We start from the raw sequence: 6,237 nt of genomic DNA, 5'->3' as shown, positions 1-6,237 counted from the left end.
GTCATGTGGGTGAGCCTACCCCTTGTCTATGGGTGATACAAGGTTCTAGGTCAGATGTAAATAGTACTTGGTTCATAAAAACTTACAACCATGAACATAGGTGCCTCCAGACAAAGAAAAGTTAGATCTGCAACTGCAAAGTTTATCTCTAAACATATAATGACCCAGATTGAATCCAACCCAACAATCCCAGTTAGAGCTCTTCAAGAACAACTTCAAAAGGAATATCAAGTTGGATTCTGTATTCACAAGGTATACAGGGCCAAATCTACTACACAAAAACTTGTCCAGGGTGATTACAAAAAGCAGTATGATGTTCTCAGAGATTACATCATGGAGTTGTAGTATATTAATCCAGAAAACACTATGAAGTTATAGTTTGATTCAGAACCCAATCTAAGTGCTACCTCAAGAAGGTTTAAAAGGATGTATGTGTGTCTGGGTGAAATGAAGAAGGAGTTTAGAGCTTGCTTGAGGGATTTCTAGGTTTTGATGGGGCATTTATGAAGGGCCCTTTCCCAGGACAAATTTTAACTGTAGTTGGGGTAGACACCAACAATGCAATATACCCCCTAGCTTATGCCATTGTTGAGACAGAGAACACTAACAGTTGGAAGTGGTTTCTTGAGTGTATTGGAGATGATCTGGACCTATATGAAAACTCTAACTTCACATTTATAAGTGACAGACAAAAGGTTTGTAATTTGTTGTTTATATTTGACATATTTGGATGTACTATATTAACTATGTTTTAATTCCTTTATAGGGATTGCAGGCTGCCATTTCTTAGTTGTTCCCATGTGCTGAGCACAGTTTTTGTCTCAGGTATATAGATGACAATATGAGAAAAACATGGAGAACTAATGAGTACAAAGAACACTTGTGGAATTGTGCTACAACTACAACAGTACCAGAGTTCAATCATAGGATGAAAGAATTCAGCTCATATGATATAGAAGCTTATAATTGGTTGAAGCAAATTCCCCCACAACACTGGGCAAGAAGCCACTTCATAGGTATATACTTCAGCTTCCAAATTTACCCTTTTGTTGTAGTATTTATTAGTATATGTTTGATCCTGACATTATTGTGGTGTTTTCATGTAGATCAGCTTCAGATATGCTTCTGAATAATCTTTATGAAGTTTTTAATAGCAAATTGATTGAAGGAAGGGACAAGCCACTGATAACCTGCTTGGAGTACATTAGGGAGTATATGATGAAAACAATATGCAATGTCATAAAGGTGAAAAACAAGTGTGTTGGTCCACTAACCCTATCTACAATAAAGATCATGGAGAAGAATGTCAATTGGGCATCTCAGTACACAGCTAGGTGGAATGGGTTAGATAAATATCAAGTGCAAGGGCCATGTCAGGATCAACATGTTGTTGAAATGGTTGAATGAGTATGCAGTTGCAGGAAGTGGGAATTAACAGGACTTCCTTGTAAACATGTCATTGCAGTCCTAAATGACAAAGCAGATAATGGTGAGGAGGTTGGAGAGCTGCACACTTATGCCCACAGGGTGCACTGGCTAGAAACATGGAAAGCAACTTATGTGTACAAGGTAGAGCCTATTAAAGTTCGAGCAATGTGGCCTATAAGTGATTGCCCAATTAAAATCACCCCTCCTCTACACCATAATCAGCCTAGAAGGCCCAAGAAAAAGAGGAGGCAATCTGTTGAGGAGAAAAGCCAGAAGAAAGGAGACAATGGTGCTAGTGGGAGTCAAAGCCATGTTGCTAGTGGGAGTGGAAAGCTTACAAGAAAGTTTATCAAAGTAACTTGCAACAAGTGTAAAAATAAAGGGCACAATACTAGAACTTGCAAAGGCCAAGGGGGTAAGTGATGGGATTTCAAGGGATTTTGATGTATGTAGGGGTATAAGTGTCTTTTTGGGATAATGTTATGTTTATGTGTATTGTATGTTTAGTAATTTATGTGTTTTGGGGTTTAACCAATTTGGATGTTATTTTTGGTACTTGATAGTGTACCCCTGTGATGTATGGGAACAATTTAGATTGGATTTGATGCAATGGATTATGTTATGTTTAATGTCTTGATGTTATTCTCATGTATAATTTCATGTTGTTGAACTTGACCAATGTGCCCTTTTAAACAAAACATACAATTTTCATTGATAATGTGTAAACCACAAACAAAATAGAATGGTTAAAATGTACATACAAAATATAATTACCATTGACAAATTCTTGCAAAACGTGTCTTACATTGCTTACATTTTAACCACAAAAGACTACCACAAAGTACTGCCCAAAAGATTACATTACTTAAACAAAATACTACCCAAAACATTAAAACACTACCCAAACCATTACACTTCAATCTACTACTTAGAAACCACCCAAACCATCACACTTCAATCTACTTCTTATAAACCAAAACAAAAACAAACAACATCCAACTGCATAACAGGTAACACTTGAGTCTTGTGTTTTGTGACTTCAATTTGTTGATTGACCTTAGCAGCCCATGTATAATAGCTTTTGAACGTGCACACATTGGACCATCAAAACCACCCAATAAATCGACATTTGGATCCCTTCAAGATTGAAGAAACAAAAAAAGATCGTAACATGTAATGGGAGATTTATGCTAAAATAAAAAAACCTTTGCGTACCTCAGTAGGGCATCCCCAGAAGCGTCGACCTGGATTTTTGTTAGTCCATGCGGTGCGAACTATGGCCATTTTACCACAAAAACAAAGCACCATTTTTGATTTTGATTTCTTGAAGAAATCGAAGACGGTCGCTTTGTTGAAGAAGACACAACTGAGAACGACGACAAAGAGGGACTGGGATTCGTTCTTATAGGACTCTTTTATTAATATAAAATAAGGGCATAAATAGGGAATGATCAAAATACCCCTAAATTGACTAGTCAAACATAACTTAACAGAGGAATATAGACAGAAGTTAACCCTTTGGACCAAAGACGCAAGAAAATGAAAACTTTGGACTTGTGGTGTTAGCCCAAACTTTTTTGGACCAAAGTGACAATTTTGCTAATGGATTAGACAACACCACCTCCGCCACCACTGCTACCGACACCTCTACCGCCACCACCTACACCACCATCACCCCTTCGCCACCTTTGCCACCACCTACACCACCGCTACCACCTCTGCTATCACTAGCACGACCGCCACTACCAACAAAAATCAAGAACATAATAAAAAATATATTTACATGTAAATATACCATGAAATATTCACAAATAAGTATATTATGTAATATTTACATGTAAATATACCACATGTGAATATATCACACAAACTTCACATATGAACTTATCATTAGTATTATGAACTAATATTATATATAATGTCTAATTATGAACTAATATTATATATAATGTCTGCATGTAAATTTACAATGTAATGTATAAAAAATATATTGACATTTAAATATATATCATATAAATTGAATATGCATGTAATATGTACATGTAAATATATCATGTAATATTCAAATGCAAATATAACATGTAATATTTACATGTGGATATACCGAATGAGTCATCTCTTTCATAGTAACTAAAGCGGTGAAGTCATGGTCATTCTATTTAAATAATAATTTCATTTTCTTTTAAGTTTAAGATTAATGTTCATGATCTCTCTTCTTTAGGTTATTTTTTTTTCTAAGGGTCTATTTGATATGATGAAAATATTATAAAAAAGAATGAAATGGATTAAATAATCGAATGGAATGGACAAGGTAATAGAATAATTCATCATGATTCCATTGACATGGTTTATTATTTTGCTGGAATGTAATGAATCATTAATTTTTTTTATGTTTGGACACTTTGGTAGGTAACAAAAGCCGAACAACTTGGTGAAAGTTATTGGCAATGACTAAAATACCCCAATCTAAATTTGCATATAATACGTAATTTTTACAACATTATCAAGCTAAATTTCATATTTTATATTGTAGTAAATAGATATTAAAGTTTTTTTTTAACAACTATCATCTATTAACATATATACATTATATAAAAATAAGTTTTACTAACTGAACACACTGAAAAAAATCAACTCGTAAAAAATATATCATTGTCTCCATAAATTAAATAAAAATAATTCAAATAATAACTTAAAAAAATAAAAATAAAAATCATCAAAAATACAACATACATAGCTTCAACCAGCATCGTCAAGTTAATCATCAACAATCACAATCATGTTTCCGGTTTTCTTGTAGTCCAAAAGAAAAATACACCAAATCTTCATATTATTAAAATTTTAAAAGAACCCAATTCTACCCTAGCAACTGAGACCGGAGCTGTTATTTACTTGGGTTACTATTGATGTTTAAATTTTGTTTATCATGTCAACGAGATCGTTCGTTTGATTTCCCATAATATCAAGAACCCTCACATAAATCTACCAAAATGTATATAAATGTTGACTTATCGTTACAATAGTTGATCTAATTTAATCCATCAATAATTACTACTTTGTTTATTTATTTATTTTAGATTGTTTCAAAGGTTTATGTGATTAAGAATTATTTATTCATAAAACACAATGTACAGGAAATGGACGGAAAAAAAAGTTGCATTGTTAAAAAAAGATGGAAAAAAAAGAAGCAATACATAAGATGGGAAATGACCTAAAGTAGGTTGTTATTACGTGGTAGAAAGTTTGTACCAAGAAACACAAAGAATAGAAATACAATTGCCTGAATATAATCTATCCATCTCATTAGATGTGACAGTGTTAAACACATGTTTCTTATATATATATATATAGGGTTAGGTTATTTTGTTTTTAGTAACTATTGTGTGCCAGAATGCACAAATCTGGACTATTGGATGAAATATAATCAAAGGTCATGATTTGAAGGTCTATGATAGTAAAATAGGATAACATGTACCATATAATCACACAAATGTGAGCATAAGGGCATTCTAGTCAATTAACCTATATTAAAAAATGAAATTTTCGGATTTTTAGGGATAATTAATTCCTTTATTTTTAAAAATCTAAATATTTTAAATTAATTTAAAATTAAAAATCCGATTTTTATTCTGTCAGAATGATAGAATTTTAACCATAAAGTAGTAAACATATTTTTCGATTTTATTCTGTCAGAATGACAGAATGTCAACCATAAACTAGTAAATATATTCTGAAAGAATACACAAAATCGATTCTTGAACTAATAATATACCAAATAATTACATTGTACGATTGTGATTCATTGAATTATAACAAACATTCTGAAATAATAACAAGTATAATTCTTAAAAAATAACAACATTCTAGATGTCTTGTGTATGTTTGACCTCTAAGCCAATTCAAAATATGATAGCATTCTATGAGATTGACATTTTGTGACATTGACATTCTGTCAGAATTGTATTGCATGAGAGTGATTTTATACAAGGAGCCTTTCCCATTAGGTCTTCAAGCCATTCTTCAAGTCATTTCTATCACAAATTCGTTGTCAAATGCTTTGTAGTGATACACTTGTAACAACTGCACATTAAACATATAATTAATTAACTACAAATTCTATCAGAATAAAGCAATAATATTCTTATATAATAAACTATTCTTTCAGAATGGAAATATTATAAAAAAGGTAAACAAGGTCACAGCTATGATCAGTCCATAAAATCTATGATCAGGATAGATGTTTGCTTCAACATCATAAACATAGATTGAATCATCAATACTTCCAGCTACAAGTTCTTTGCCATCAAAGAATGGTGTCTCTGAATTTCTGAAAAAAATAAAAAATTACAAAAACCCAACTCAAAAAACTTAATCAAAGATCAATAAAGTTCATGTAAACTTACCAGCATCTCCTCATTAACCGGTGATTCCATCACTAACCATGAATACAATCTAAGACTGTCATATTTCTCTTTGGCATTTCATCAAACACTTTAAGGGTGCTCCCTAAATCACCACATTTTCTATGAATCATGAATGAAAAAAAAAAACCAATTCAGAACCATCAACATTAAATGAGTTACACAGGAGGGTATACCTCCTATGTTCAGTTTCCATACGATCGAAGAAAAAAAAAGCATAAATGGTTATGTGGCTTTGGTTTTGATTAAACTGATAATATTTGAGAAATATAATTACATACCTATGACCGGTGAGTATAAATCACTGTATTCTAGGATCGGTCCATGAATTTGGAACGAGAGAGATAAAGATAACGGCTGTGAAATAAGATCGAATAAAGCCCGAATC

This window comes from Lactuca sativa, chromosome 2, assembly GCF_002870075.4.
Source record: "Lactuca sativa cultivar Salinas chromosome 2, Lsat_Salinas_v11, whole genome shotgun sequence".
Lineage (NCBI taxonomy): Eukaryota > Viridiplantae > Streptophyta > Magnoliopsida > Asterales > Asteraceae > Lactuca > Lactuca sativa.
The sequence above is the reverse complement of the archived record's forward strand: the minus strand, read 5'-3'. Positions refer to the sequence as shown.